Source organism: Melozone crissalis, unplaced genomic scaffold, assembly GCF_028551555.1.
Source record: "Melozone crissalis strain CALT ecotype California unplaced genomic scaffold, PUWL_Pcris_2 ptg000045l_1, whole genome shotgun sequence".
NCBI classification, from domain to species: domain Eukaryota; kingdom Metazoa; phylum Chordata; class Aves; order Passeriformes; family Passerellidae; genus Melozone; species Melozone crissalis.
The window spans coordinates 15,670,568-15,686,194 of record NW_026535823.1 but is presented as its reverse complement, the minus strand read 5'-3'; the positions used below and the strand labels follow the sequence as shown (position 1 = coordinate 15,686,194).

The window sequence follows — 15,627 nt, the reverse complement described above, 5'->3', positions numbered from 1 at the left end:
TCACCTTATTAAAAGAATGTTGGTATTATCAAACGCATAGTACTTGTCTACTAGTATGTTTCCTTTCTGCCCATGCTTGCAGAGCAAGGGAAAATTAGGTGAAAAAGTAGAGTAGTAGCATTTTATACTTGTTTTGCTGGGACGTAGATTTGCAGATCTGTGAAGTGGGGGAGAATCAGTGCACCGTGACTCACAGCCCAAGCACAGCACAGTGGGAAGAGCCCAGCTTGGGTTGTGTGTATCCTTACTAACAGGGAAAGCTGAAATGCTAATTGACGTTGCAATCTGCTTCAGGTCAGGTAAAGGTCATCAGACCCCTGCAAATGCTTAATCCTTCCCATGGAAGCTTTGTGGGATTCCCAAGGATTCTGCAAAAATAGCCTTCATGTTTGTTTACATGGAGAATCTCTGCAGGAAGCAGAGCTAGCACAGCGGTGGTGAGGAGGCACAGAGATGGCAGTGGTGTCAGAGGAATGGTGAGGCTGGGCAGAGTCATCACCCTTTGCTCTTTTTTTCATGTAAAACAACATGTAAATACTCCTGTAAAACAAAGCTGCCACTCCTTGCTACCAATCATTTCTCACATCTTCAGCCTCCTTGTAAAAGGCTGCATCAGCTTTTCCCAGAGACGAGCACTAGGATAGATTCAAGCACAAGCTGAACATAACAGGGTGTAAGATGGTGGGGATGCAATACTGAGCACTGTGTAACTTCCAAACAGTGTGATGAAGCCAGTCCATACCTTCAGCAAGGTACTCTAGCACATGCGTAACCTAAAAGCGTGTCTTGCTGAAAACAGGGGCTATGTTACACATACTGAGCATGCTGAAGTGTTCTGCTGGGTCGAGGCCAGGATGTTCAGCACTGCGCAGGCTTAGCCCTTCCAGATGTCTCCAAAGATAAAATGGAAAGAAAGTGACAGTCAGTCCCAGTCACATGGAACACAACCGGGTTTTAAAAGGCTACTTTTGATAATTAGGTATTTTGTGTACTGTGGCAAGATGTGAATTACAAAACCCCTAATAATAATGTAGTTCAGTCAGGGTAGCCTTGAAATTAGACCCCTAGCAGAGAGGTTGCACTGTATAATGATAGTACAGTACCATTTGTTTCAACACATTTAGCACTTCAGAATGGGATTTTTGTGTTAAACACCAGATGTTCTGGTGACCTGAGTGCTGACTCTAAGAGAATACACAATAGAATAGTGCGTCAAGGTCAATGTCACAAATTAATCTGTATTATCATGCTGTCATATTGTACTGTATACCCCATATGAGCAAGATCTATGGCTGGTTCCTTCTTTACGTGCAACTGTATGGGGTGTTGCATACACAGATTTCGAGTTTCCCAAGCCTTCAAACCCCCCTGAAAGAAATCTGATTCTTGCTTTGATAGTTTAAATTGTAAATGTGACATTCTTACAGTGGGTGAGGGCTGTGTGTGTATGTGACTGTAATCTCACAGAACCAGAGAGACGTGCAGGAGCACAGTGAGAATTACATCTCTTAATTGTAAATTCTGCCTTTAAGGACTTCAAAATAATAACCTAGGTAGCTTGGTTGTCTGCATTTTTCCTTTGACTTAACAATGTGATGAGGCACAAATGAATAATTGTTTACAAAATTTTAAATCATAGTTTATCTGCAGTAGATACTTCTGTCTCCATGAGTTCCCCATATTCCTTCTCCCTGCCCTGTGACTTCTAAGCTATTGCTGCAAGATGGCAGGACGTCAATGCCCCCCAAATTGAACCTGTGATTTGTTTTTCTTTGATTTATGGGCTTGTAGTCAATAAACTTTATAAAGGAAAGTATCAGACTGAGCAATCAATCAAAGATAAGCAGATTCTTGTCCTTTAAAAGCATTTCACCCCAGTAAGCAAGGGTCTCATTCATCTTTTACAACCACTCTTGCAGCTTTCAGCTGAGAAAGGACTTGCTGCTGACTACATTCCCTTCTGCTGAAAACTCCCTTGTTCTGAACTGAGATTTTTAAAATTCATTGCAGCATTACATTTCCTTCCCATGTTTTTTGCTATCTCTAAAAGAGCAAATTGCATGTTGTTACTAAAGGTAAATCTCCTTGCTGTGTAGAGGAAAAAAGGCTTATGTTTTTACATGTGAGAGGCATGGACTGTTGTTTTACAGAAACAGTATTCATTTTCTTTGTTATTTTACAAAACAAAACATAAAAATAGGTTCCCATTTGTTTTTTATTAGTATCTGAATTTCATTTTGAGTAAGGCAAATGTTATCCTGCATGTTTTGCTTCTCTGAAGCACAGATGGTGTGCATATGCAGATTGGTGATTTTTTAATCAAAACAGTGACACTTGGGAATATATGTAAGTATTGTAATAATGCATTAGTCAGGAGCGATGTTGTAACACACTGAGATCATACACATAAATCTAAGACACCATGTCTAGACACCCCAGGGAAGATGGCATGCCATGGGTTAGAGCAGGCATTAAGGAAGTGCAATATTTCAAATATGATGGGAAAATAATGCAATTTGCAGACTTTAATAAAACCATTGGGGAATTAATTTTACTAAGGATACACTCTCTCCAAAAAACATCTATGTTTCTGCATTTGCTTCATAGATAATCAGAAGGCGAGACACTGTACCTGCTGTCTCAGGCATAAGCACAGTACGGTATCTATGAATTGTGCTGTACCTTTAATATGCTGGATATGAAAATAATCCCTTTATAGTGCTTTAGTAGTACAAAACTGCATTATGCAAACAATGCACAGGCAGCATAAACCTTGGAGATTCAGAATTTGAAGAGCTTTTAAATTAATCTCATAAGTGTTGATTTGGGCATGCTCAGCGAGTGCGCTCAGCTGTAAAACTTGACCGACCTAACCCTCCCAGTTTTAATTATTAGCTTTTTGATTATCAAATATTAAATGAAGAGGTGCAATTTATGACTTTTGCATGTATAATTTTCCTTTCTCTCTAAAGGTTTTCTAAATTTTATTCAAAGAATCCTTGCTGCCTTTGGCTGATTTTTGTTATTTGTTGTCTTGTATAGCTCTTGGTATATAATTTTAATCAGCCAACCACTTTTTAAATTTTTGCCAGCTGATAACTACTCAGAAGCAAGTAACTTGCAATACTATGCCAGGAATGTTGTGATAAAAATGTCAATTTAAACCTGGCCAAGGATGACAATCATAACTATTTCCAAGTGAAAAACTTGAACAGAATACATAACACAATAACTCTTTTTACTTTCTGCTAGTGTAATACTTGCAGGAACTTTAGAGGTTCCCATAATGATAACCCTCACAGTCAAAACCCCACTTCAAAACTGGCTGCATTGGTGACTCTATCAACCTCATCATCTCTTGTCATCTCAAAGGCTAATAGTAAAAAATCTTCAATACAGCTGAACATTTTCAATTAAAATATCATCAACTCAAATGCTAGACGTAATCAGTCCAGTAAATTTGGCAGCTATAGAAGTCAGTGAATGAGGGAACTCAGGTTTTGCCAATAGTGACCATGGGTTATATCCTGACTAAGTGAACTCTGTTTCAGAAAACTAGGTGCATATGTTACCATGGAATAAACCCAAGCAATTTGGTATTTGCTGTCCCCTCATCTGTCTTTTCCTCTCTGGGCTATAAAGACACTCCTCCAGAATCCTTTATTAGGACAATAATGCAGTGGGAAGATATTTGAAATCAAAACCTGAAACATGATGGGTTAGGACGTAAGCAATACTTTGAAGTTGTCAGGAGATTTTTGGAAAAGGTGAGTTCACAGATTTGGGAGCAATATGGTGTAGTTGCAGTGTTGTGAGGCTTCTCTGCACATAGCCCACCTCCTTCTTCAGAAAATTGTAAACCACCTCTTGTATTCAGCTTTTCCCACTTTAAAGTAGATTTAACCTTCTAGGATGTTCAGGAAATGTGAATGGGCTTCAGGGCTTGTGCAGGGGTATAAATACGTCTGCAAAATAATAATAATGAGCAGCTTTCATGAATCTCCATGGAGATTTCTTCTCTTTGAGTATCTTCCAAGGTCTTTGCCACAGTCAGGGCACAATATCTCTGGCTTTAGACCAATCTTCCTGCTGCCCTTTTCCCATCTAGCTAGTGCTACACAAATATTACTAGTGTATATTATAGTTATTATATATTTGTTTACACAGTCTTCATTTTTCTTTCTCTTTCCTTCATATTCTCTTACTCTGAAACTTGATGTTTGTTAAATTTCTGTTTCCACCAGCACTTCATCTGTGTTAATTTTTGTCATCCTTCATATTACAGTATTACATCCTTCATTCTTCATATTACAGTCTACCCAGTACCACATAAAAATGCACTAATGTTTTAATTTAAAGATGGTGTTGCTAATATCAGTTCTTGTGAATGAAATGTATTACAGTCAGGTTGAATAAATATAATCCTTACTGTTTGCTAGAAGAGAACTCAAATCCTGGATTCTTCTATTCTGTAGAAGCTGCTGCAGTTTACTTTTAGCATTTTCCCCCTATTAGATGGATCTTTGCTCTACTTCTTGGTACATAGGAAGAGGTTCCATTTTTCTCTATAACTCCTGGCTGCATCCCACTATGGCTGATCTTCAGCAGCACACTTGCACTGCTCCTCCTCCTCATGGACATCCACAGCGGAGAGAACGGGGTGAGGAAGGTGGGCTTACCTTCTCTCCTGGTGCATATCCGTGTGTGGTTTGGATCAAAACATGCTATGGATCTAGTTCTCCAGCTGTGGGGGTGTAAATGATGGCCCTGTTGTTGGACTGGGCTCAGCAGAGGGTCGGCCATGGTTGGGGATGGGGTGTGATGGGGACGGTAGCTCCTGGTGCCTCCCTGCCGTGAGTGCACAGCCTTCCCTGCACAGTCTGAGATGGTCATTTAACCTGGCTGTGGAGAGCAGCTTGTCATCCTGCAGGAATGTCAGATGCTACACAGACCACTTTAACCTTGCTTAACCTTTCACTGTGCTCCTCAGCTAATGAGATGAATGGGAGTTTTATTGGTGCTTCTTGACCTAGATCTTTTACATGACAGTTCCATGTATCTGAGCAGCCTAATGCCTTGTGTTTTGTAAATCAATATAGCCTTATCTATTTTTTTAAAAGCTAGAAATGTTTGTTTTAGACCTACTATCATATCCTATAAATAATATTGATTTTGTTTAGCCTGAAAAACTATTTAAGTTTGAATTGGCTCACCTTGTTAGTCAAATACAGTTCTTGGGTAAGTCCGAGCATGATTCTCATTACTTTTATCCCTATGGTGTTTGCAAACCTGGTGTCAATAAATTGAGAATGGGATCTCCTGTGCATAAACCACATCTTAGTTTTCAATTTATGGAAGTTTTTCAGACTCTGTGATTTAATGGGCAAACACAAGAAAGCAGTTATAGCAGATTGCACAGCCTCAAATAATGCAAATGTTATAGGACAGTGATGGGAATATGCAACATTAAGACAGCCTTTCATGGTGTTATGTGAATTGCACTGGCTCAGCTAAAATGGAAAACTTAAACATTTTTTTTGTATTTACATCTTCAACACACAGTTTTCCTAGTTATTATTTTACTTCTGTCCTTCCATCCTTGCCATCCTTCCATCGATTGAAGCATAAATACTCTCATTGCCATTTGTGATGTTGTGAAATGAAAATTTCAAGACAAGAGAACAAAATATTGTTATTCAGGGTTAGGGTCATTGCTCCATCTGTTGTCTGCTGTGTTTGACACAAGCAGTATTGTACTGCATGTACAACTAGACAGGACCAGTACAGTGATGTTTCTTGCAGGTGCTTCAGACGCTTGTGAAGGCTTTTTTGAACACAACTGCTGACATATCCTCCCCATGTGTTCAAGACTTCTGTACCACTACTTTCTCAGTTTCTACTCTGAATTAAAATGAATTCCTGTCTATTTACATGCTTGATGTAAGTAAACAAAATTTCCAAGACCAAGTCAAATGAGGCAGTATATTAAAATGCATTTCTCATTGTCCAACTCTGTGATAAGATTCTTATACAAGCCTTTGGATTGCAGAGTAAATAGATACCCATTTGGTCTGTTCATGTATAAGACACAAAATCTGATTCAATTTTCCTTTCATAGTAAATGTTTGGCACTTTAGGTACCAAATAGATGATACAAAGGTTGACTCTGAAAGTACAGGCTGAATTCATATACAAATGCAGGCATGATAATGATTTTCAGGCTCATTTTTTATGTTAGCATTACACAAATGCAACCAAGGAAGTGATTAGTACATTTCTCTGTTGAACTTCTGAGACATTACTTTGTGTATTATTACTTGCAACTAGCTTTTCAATTTTACTATTATTTGCCTTTCTCACTTGGTAAGGACAAAGTATCAGATTGATGATTTACATTTTATGTGGGGAAAAAAGAGGAACTGCAAGAAGGTTGGTCTGTGAATTTTTATAGAAACATCAGAGAAACTAAACAGCTTTAGCTCTTAAGTTCCAGAAATTAATGTATAATATTGTTTTCCAAAAACACAGCATCATCTCATGGCTTTAAAAATGACTGTGGGAAAAGCACATAAGTCTATTTTGTATTAAAATGAAGCAGAAAGTATTAATTCCTGCTTCCAAGATGCCCATGTGAATTTGTGATAGGTGTCTAAATGCGGAGGTGAGTAATAAGCAGGTATTGACTTCTATTGAGATCAGTATCGAGATTTGTTGACCCAAAGAGGTTACAATTGACTGAAGAGTGGGGCAGTAAATCTTGTTATTGAACAAAAAGCTGAAGTCAATATATGTATTATTATAAACATTTTTCTTTTGGAAGAGATAATAAGGGTGGAGTGGTTTAAGGCTTTAGATTTATACGGCCATGATAGCATACCGTTCTTTTATGTAGTCACAGGAGGAAAGTGCCTGGAGGGAGGTTTGTGAGGGATTTTTTGTTTTTTTTGTTTTTTTTTTTTTTTTGGTTGGGTTTTTTTTGGTTTTTTTTTTTTTTTTTTGTGTGTGTGCCTTTTAAAAATTTTATTTATTTATTTTTAATACAGCTTTACCAATCATGCCAAAGCAGTAAAGCCTGCATCAACTTTCACATCATAAACCCTTATTCTCATTGTTTTATAACTCAGCTATAAAGGTTATTTTCAGATTGAAATTTGGCCTGCAAGCTCTTTGGCTAAGAATCATTTTTTCCCCAGAAGGGTGAAAGGAATAAAGATGATCTATTGAACTATTTATTGAATTTTAGAGGAGCACAGAAAATACGTGTTGTGATTTTTATATAATTCAAGATTCAGATTGTATTCCTTATTGAATATTATTTTCTGCATAAAGCTAGGATTTACTTGATCATAAAGGTGGTGGCTGAAAATGTTCTTTCAGTGCTTTCAAACACTTGCTAATATTAATCCATGCCTTGTATTGTAAACAAGTATGATTTTTATGATTTTTATATTTTAGTCCGTTCTATTATGCTCTGATCAGTACATTATATTTTAGGTTATTGCTTGAAAAAATAAAGAGGAGACAGAGCATAGAAGTAAAGAGAAATCCATCCATGGGAAGACATTAAACTTGTTAATTAAAATCACATACATTGTATAGTGAGTGACTGACTGAAGAAATAGATGTTGAATTGCAGTTTTATAACATTTATATCTGTTAGTATCTTGACTGCCAGTAGAAATGATCCTTCAGTAACTCAAAAATCCTCTAACAAAAATAATTTGTTGCTTTCCATTGCAGAAACCATCTGCCTCCTTCCTTAGTTCACAAGACCCTCTAATGTTTCTCTAGGATTCGGGAACTTGTACTAATTTAGGAGACTCACTGAATCTCTTTAGCAGCACAGGCTATGATGAATGCATCAAACATCTTCTCTGCTCTTTGCACAGTCTTGCTGTGAATGTGAGAACAAACCCCAGGTTGGCACCCTTGTCCTGGAGCCATTTGGTGTCCTGGTGTCAGCGCCCAGGGGCTGCCCCAGGCTGGCAGTGGAGCCCTGGCTGTGCCCAGTGCCCGTGCTGGGCAGCATGCTGCTCTTCCTTCTGCACAGGGCAGAGAGGAGCAACCACCCCAGCCAAACCCTGGGTCCCAGCTCTGCTCTGCTGCCTGGGGAGGTTCTCCCTGCTGCTGACCCTCTATTCAGTTCCCTTCTGTGCTCCCAGCCTGGTGGCATCCCTTGCAGTGGCATTCCGAGCTGGGAATTACTGCACTGCGGCTCATGGCCAGGACCTTTCCCCTCTTGGAGAAGTTCTCCTGCTGTCTCTGTATAACTTCATGGAAATATCATGGAAATTATCTGCTCTTCTGTCAGACCTCAGTATGGTGAAAGAGACCTTGAGAAGTGTACATCCCACAAGAGCAGTATTTCCAAATGACCTGCAGAAAAAAAACAGACTTGTTTTGAATTGAATGCTATTTCCTTTCTCTGTTTATGCAGTTTCTGTTCTGGAAATGTGTAGGAGAGAAAGGTAATTGTCTCATCCTCAATTTTGCCCCATTTAAAATATGCAGGCAGATAAGCTCTGTTTCTCTAACTAAAACTGTGTCCTGAGGCCTTAGCTTTCCACAAGGCTGACAATTTCTTTTGGCCTTCGACTTTTGTCCTTTAAGTAGCAAAGAGTAAAAATACAGAAAAACCATTTTGTAATCCCTAAATATGTCATAGCTACATATTCCTCTGTAATGTGGAGTGACCTTTGTGCTCATGGTGCATCAGGAGTGCATCTGGCTGGGGATGCTGGTAGTGGCACACAACGCAGTGGCCTTCCTCCCAAACAGCAGTGAGAAGCTTAGCTTGCACTCTTACCCAATATGGACATGCAGACTGGGACATTTTTGCTTATTTCATCACAATTAAATAAATTTCTCTGTTTGAGCTGATGTTTGAGTTTAGCCAGAGAAGGTTGCTATGAAGAAGTTTGGCTCAAAGTACCTTGGGCTCCAATCACCATCAAACAAATCTATGGATTTTTGTGCTTTTTCTGAGGCTTTTCATTCACTATAAGATAATGTACTTCAACACTGTCTCTACAGTATATGAAGGATTTTTTTTTTGTTTCAAAAGCATGCATGTCCCTGGAAGCATGCTTTGAGAAACCACAGCATCTGGCTATACTTGCCCACCTTACTGCAGTTTCTGTCTGTAGATGCTGATGCATTTAAATCAGTTGCCATTTCTAAGCTATTATAAAGGCTATAGATGAAAATCTTCTATAGCTACAAAGTGCCCACAGATTTATTCAAACCTGCTGAAACTTCATTCATTTCCATTCCCAAGACAGCTTCCAGCCTTCCCCTATGGATATGCATGCTGTTTAATGGCACATGAATTAGCATGTCTGCTTGTTGGCACCAGTGTGGTAATGGTGGCAGTTGCTGATAAAGCTCATTAGATGGAAATAAAGGATCTCAAGTAAGTTAATGGTGAAAAACATCTGAATTTAGTAGGAGTAGATCTGTGAGCATAAAATGAATGCGTAATATATTGAGCTTCAGCATGGTCAGGCTCTGGCTTGTGGCTTCTTCTTGTGAGGAGATTTTTTTAAATTCAGTTTTTATGTAATTTTTTTAAGAAAATCACCTGCTTTTTGGTGTATGAGCTGTCTAAAAATCTTTGCTGGTCTCTATTTAAAATGTGCTTATAGCAAGTGAATTGGAAGCTGGATTTGTGAAGTTGAAGGGAAAATCTGTTTATGATGACATCCATTTCCTAAAGCTTGTGCTGGCAAACTCTGCTGCTTCTGAATGAGATACACCTTTTTGAATATATGTTATTTAAGCACAGTATTGTGAGATAATACAAAAATACCTATTCAGCCAATAAACATTGGGTTGAATGCCCTATCTGAAAATGACATCTTCTTTTCCTTTTTGAAAATGTTGCTTCTGCTCTCATTTTCCCATAAATACACCTTTGCCTTCTATGGTCATACTGAACTACTTTTTGTTTGCAATACAAGGTAATATGGTGTCAGAACAGGGCCATGCTTATCTAGAATGTGGTTTTTAGAAGAAACATGCTAGGGTGATGTATATGGAGCTTATTAGTGTTCACAGAGATAGCCAGATCATGACTGATATGCTCCTTCTGATGATAATTTGCTCCTTCTGATTTTTCGCTCTTCAGAAATGTGTTTAAGCTAGAGATGTGCTGCTCTCACCACTGTTTGCCAGAGTGGGATTAATAGTAGAATGATGTCGAGCCAGACAAACTTAAGTGGTAAAGTTACTTACTTTTTAAAAAAGAGATGGAATTAGTGGGTTATGTGGGTGAAAATCTTTCCAGTATCACAAGCCTTGTAAGCCCAAAGAACGCTTTTATTATAGTCAGTGGGGGATGTTCAAACAATGAGAAGTTGAAGAGCAAAATGTGATTCTAGCTGATTCTTGATCTTGCTGGGGGAGGCAGTGCTTTGATTTCTTTCAGGAAAGCACAGTGCACACCTGTGGTATTATATAAAACATTACATAATTATGAGAATAACACCCTGAATTTTCTCCCTCCAGTTCTGGCCTAGTCCACCTTTAATGAAGCAGCAAGTGTGTGGTGACTTATGTTCAGATCTGTCTTTGTGCCTTAGCTTGCAAAGTGAGTGAATTTATACATGTTGCCCTTGGCATTTATTTTCTGGGGTTGCTTTGCTTATTTCAGGGAGAAAGCCTACTAATATTCTCTTAAAATAAGTTTACTATTCAGGCCAGATTGTTGCCTTTTCTTTCCTGCCATGCTTGCAGCCTAATTGTATTTAATATCACAGTTCAGGGCTTCCCTCTCTCTGCTCCTTGTCACTCAGAGGTATTTAAAAGAGGATTTAAACCAGCTATTTTTTGTACTTAATCCTTGATCCCTTCTGCCCGCCCCCTGCCCAAGCTTGCTCATTCACTGGAAATAGCAACCTATGTCCACATTTTACTGCTCTAGTTTATAGTAATTTTGTCTTATGCCTTTGGAGTATAAATGATTGTTCAATTCAGACATTCAAAATGAAAGTGAAGTTGCCAGTGGAAACGGGTGACTCATTATACAATGAGTGAGTACAAATAAAAAGGTGCCTAAGTATAATAATCAGAAGATATTGACTTTTGTTGAGGTCAGGATCACAATTTATTAACCCAAGAGGTAAATATTGACTGAAACTTTGGGCAGCTTTTTTTCCCCCTCTTTTCCTTATAGCTGAGAGAAGACTGTAGAGGATTTACTAAATAACTCCATCTGCCTGCGCAGTGAGATGGAGACTTTTGCATTTTGCCTGCAGTTTTATGCTCATCTTTTGTTCTGGCTCTCCCAAGGGCAAAACGATTTATAGCGTATTTTAGAGGAATATTTAAAATCATGCTAATTGCTGTTTCTTTGTCATTAATTCTGCTCTTGACAAGCCAGAATCCTTCTCCTGAAAGCAGGTTTTGCTTCTGAGCACTTCTGCAGATGATCCCAGCCCCAGACTGGCTGTCTGCAGTTTCTTTTCTGTCCTGGCCATTGCCCTGTCTGACGTCTCAGGGATCATTTTTTGTGTGTGTGTGTCTAAAAACACCAGGATACTGAAGCAGCCATCAGACTGATGCCCTTGGGAATGGCGACTCCTTGTGCTGCTGACATTCTGTTCACTCTCTAGAAGGGGCTGTACAATCAAATTATTTGCCAGAGCAGAAGCAGCTCCTTCATTTGGCTGAAATGAGCACCCTGAAAGCTCTATTCTGCTGTCTTTGAAAACCAGGCTTTTCCAGGTTTCCTCCCACTCTGACTGCTCCATGCCTTCTAGGGACTACACAGTTTGTGCTGAAGGATATGTTTGGGATTTATGTTTGGCAGTTGAGCCTTTTCTGAGCAGGGAACTTACCTCATTGAGTCACATTTTTTGTTTGTGCTTACTTCTTGGTTGTTTTTTTTGCTAGTTACATGAGTGGCATTTTGCAGGGTCTGGTCCCTGCCTCAGGAGCCACACGGGTGCAGAGTTCCTGCAGGGCTGGCTGGGGACCAAGGGGTGTTGGCTGCCAGGTGCCACCTCACAGCTGCTGCCACCACACCTGGGCAACGTTTGGAGCCCTTGTCCTTGCTGTGTTTCAAGCTAAACGAGATGGTGTAGAGAGAATTAATGTGACTGTCTACTCTTACAGGCTAATTTCTAGATTTGCTTCTTTTCTGTCTTGCCTTTCCTCCGTCTCCTTCTACTTCCTCAGTCTTTTATTTTGTCAAATAATCTGCTTCTTTTTTGGTGTTCTCATTGCCCAATGTCTTGTGGTTTTGCTTCTGCATCCTCCTTAGAGTAAGATCTTTTTCTGTTCAGAGTCTGATTTACATGAATAATGCCTCAGGATAATCAGGCAGGATTGAATTTTCACACAATTTTAAATACTACAAAAGCTCCAGTGAGCTTTTAGCAGAAGAGGCTGCTTAGTGAGCACTGGAAAAGTGCTCTGAACCTGTTGATAAAATTTATCTGTGAAAAGGGGACTTCAAAGTATTAGTATCAAATTGTTATATATGGGAGCAAAGTCTTAAATCAAACTTTGTAATCCGTGGATTTTGGTGGAAGTGTGGATATCTGCATTGCAAACATAAGCCTACTGAAAATACCTCCCTACCTCTGCAGAGCCTTCAGAGTGGATCTACAGATTCCTGAGCATTCATGGACCCCAGACTGGAGCTACAGCATAAAATCAGGGTAATGCTCTGGGATAATCTTCCCTGCTGAAGCTCAGCCTTTCTGAGCTGAGGAACCTGCCCCAAATGGTGACACAGACTGATTTAAACAGTGCTTAAATCACTCCCCAGTGTTAGAGGCTCTGGTGCTTCTGCTGCACCTTGGAGACTCCAAGTCTGTTCTGCACACTTCTGTGTGTCTGACTTGTGTCTGGTGTAATGCAGCCTGCATGACCCCATCCATGGACTCCCATTACCTCTACCAGTCAGGCCCATAAAACACTTTTGGGCTCAGACCAAAGTAAAAGGGCCAGAGGAAATGGGTTTAAAAGCCTGAGCACATCTCCCAGTGGACATAACAGTCCACATCACAAAATTTATATACATAATTTAAAATAATTGGCAACTTTAGGAAGCAAAGCAAAGAGCAAAATGGAGCTACTTCAGCTGATTATTTATGATCACCTTTTGTCTCAGATGTTTCTGTAAGGAAAATCTTGCCTGTTTGGTAGTTCAAATCACTAATGCTGAACCTGAACTACTCTGTTTTCTGCTCTAAATGAGAATCACACATTCACTGTCTATTTAACAAGTGCATTTGTGGTATTTTAAAATTTAAATTATTTGTCTCCCTTTATTTCCCAATGCTTAGGTGAAGACACTGTCCCCAGACTCTGCTACCTCTCTATTGCCCTCTAAGTACTTCATATGAAAGGTCACAGGCTCACAATACTGACTCCTTGCAAAGTTCAACTGGCTCCTTTTGTAGGCTAAAGCCATTCCCCATCTCTGTAGCAAGGGAGGTCCCCTGGCAGCAAAACAAATGTGGTTAGTTATGTGTGGCATGAACCTCAGCTGCAGTGGGAGCTGAGCTCCGGAAAACATGTAATGGTAATGTATCGAGAATTACAGGGCTAACCCATCAGCCTCTCTCAAGAAATTTAACTCTGAAATGTTTTATTTTGCCTAGGGAAAGTCTATTTGGGTCTATCACCTGGTTTCCAGGAAGGTCCAGCACTCCACCCGCCCCTGGTCCTTAGCAGGACGGATGGCATATAAAGGGGTCAAAGAGACTACCAGTGTCGTGCCATAAATCAGTGGTTCAGCTTAGAGGAGAGCCCAAAAGGCTTCTGCTCATCTGGTGTAAACTGACTCATTCTGCTGCAGTCAACAGAGGATCTGACAGCAGCAGATTTGCCTCAAGAGCTTCAGAATTCCCACTTTAGGTTTATCTAACTGGTATTTCAGACATCCTTTCTCCGTTGTCAATGGCAGAGATTTTATTAATATCTTGATAAATATATTTCAACTACTGCTTCATAGAATATCCAAACTTCCCCCCCGCCCACAAATAAGATGTTATGTATATGTGATTATAAAAATACCAGTAGCCAATTTAGTTTAATTTAAATTTAGATTTTGCCCTAAACAAATACTGATGTGCCCTGTATATTTTTACTGCCAGATCATGATTTACTAACTCCGTTTTGGGGGTTAAAGAGAGTATGACCTTGCCCCACATTAATATTTAAAGATTACCGTGCACATGAAATCGGATGCTGACACAAGTCTCAAAGGACTAAGAGGTTTTTAATCTTTAGAAGAAGCAGTGCCACACTGAAATATGTATTACTACATTCAAAACAGAGCATGTAACAAATGTCCCACTAGCAGGCATCAGAGACTGCAAATTTCATTCAGTGTAATGTGGTCCACAAATACCAACTTGTTTTCCAGAAGGGAAATTGCAATGCCACTAAGGCTGATGCTTGACACCATAGCAAAGGCCAGCAAGACACAGCAGTAAAAGAGTTTGCCATCCAGTTCTAAATGCAGGGGCCATTTAGTGCCCTTTTCAAGGCAATACATAGATTTTACTCTTTCAAAAAGGTGAAAGTTTATGTACATTTCTTTTCAAATGCAATTTAGAACAATTTAGGAACCATGTTATTCTTTGGTTTTTTTGTGTGTTAGCGTAAGCCTAACCCATTAAAACCTCCTGATTTTCCTTTAATGCAGTAAAAAAGAAAGCCAGAGCTGTTTTAATAGAAAATAGAAACAGCTGATATTTAAGATAAATGAATAATTTGATGCCTTTTTTAAGAGCACAGTTATTTTCTTTAAAAAAATTCAAGCTTAGCCTATGAGCATTTTTAACACGTCTTTCCACTGCACCTAAGTTTCAAACAAAAATATGAACTAGCAAGCTGCAGAAGAGTCTAATTAGTTTCTCATTGCATTTTGTGTATACTCAGTTTGTATGAAAATGCTGTAGGTGAGGTCTCTGATTACAATAGTTCTGTGTTTTGATAACATCATGCAGGTGTTACAGGACTTGAAGAATCATGACTGAAGGCTCTATCCAGTCTCCTTTTTTGGTGAGTGACAGAGGTGGCAGACTGCCACTCTTGGTCTCTTGTCATAATTCTGACAGGTAGTTGCAGACTGGTGCCTCTGGGAGCTTGCTATGGTGCTGCCAGGAAGCACTGGTCTTGTTTGGAGATAGTTCAACCAAAAGTTAGATAAATGTAGAAGAATTTGGGTACTAGAGGTTTCCAGCCCTGCGGAATTAGGAGCCTGTGAATGTGCGTGTTCATTTCCCAGATCATCGTCACCACTATGCTTGCTGATGGGTGATGTCCCCACCTCCACCCCTGGCAGTAGTGATTAAAAGGAAAAGGAGCCAGACCTATTGTTTGGAGGCAGTGCTGGAAAATTTGGTGCAAGGAGAGCAAGAGCATCCCTTCCTGGAGAGGCAGCTCTCCTTGCCATGGGGCATTGAAGGCTGACCGTCCTCTCCATGTTGGCTGTGCTGTTGATACAGCATTGTTGTAACCTAACCCTCACCTGGACATATCACAAGCAGGGTACGCTTTCTTTGTTCCTTTAAAAGGAAAAAAGGCCTTTTAACCTTCCTTTTCCCTTAGCATGCCTGTCCTAGACCCATCCTCCTTCTGTTTGTGTCCTCCTTCAGCAAGGTCATGGGA

At 39.6% G+C, this 15,627-nt stretch overlaps 1 protein-coding gene across 1 annotated transcript in view; it reads left to right on the top strand.

Moving 5' to 3' along the window:
- Positions 1-15,627, top strand: part of PTBP2 (polypyrimidine tract binding protein 2) — a 153,998-nt gene that overhangs the window by 1,949 nt on the left and 136,422 nt on the right. The gene's annotated exons all lie outside the window — the stretch shown is intronic.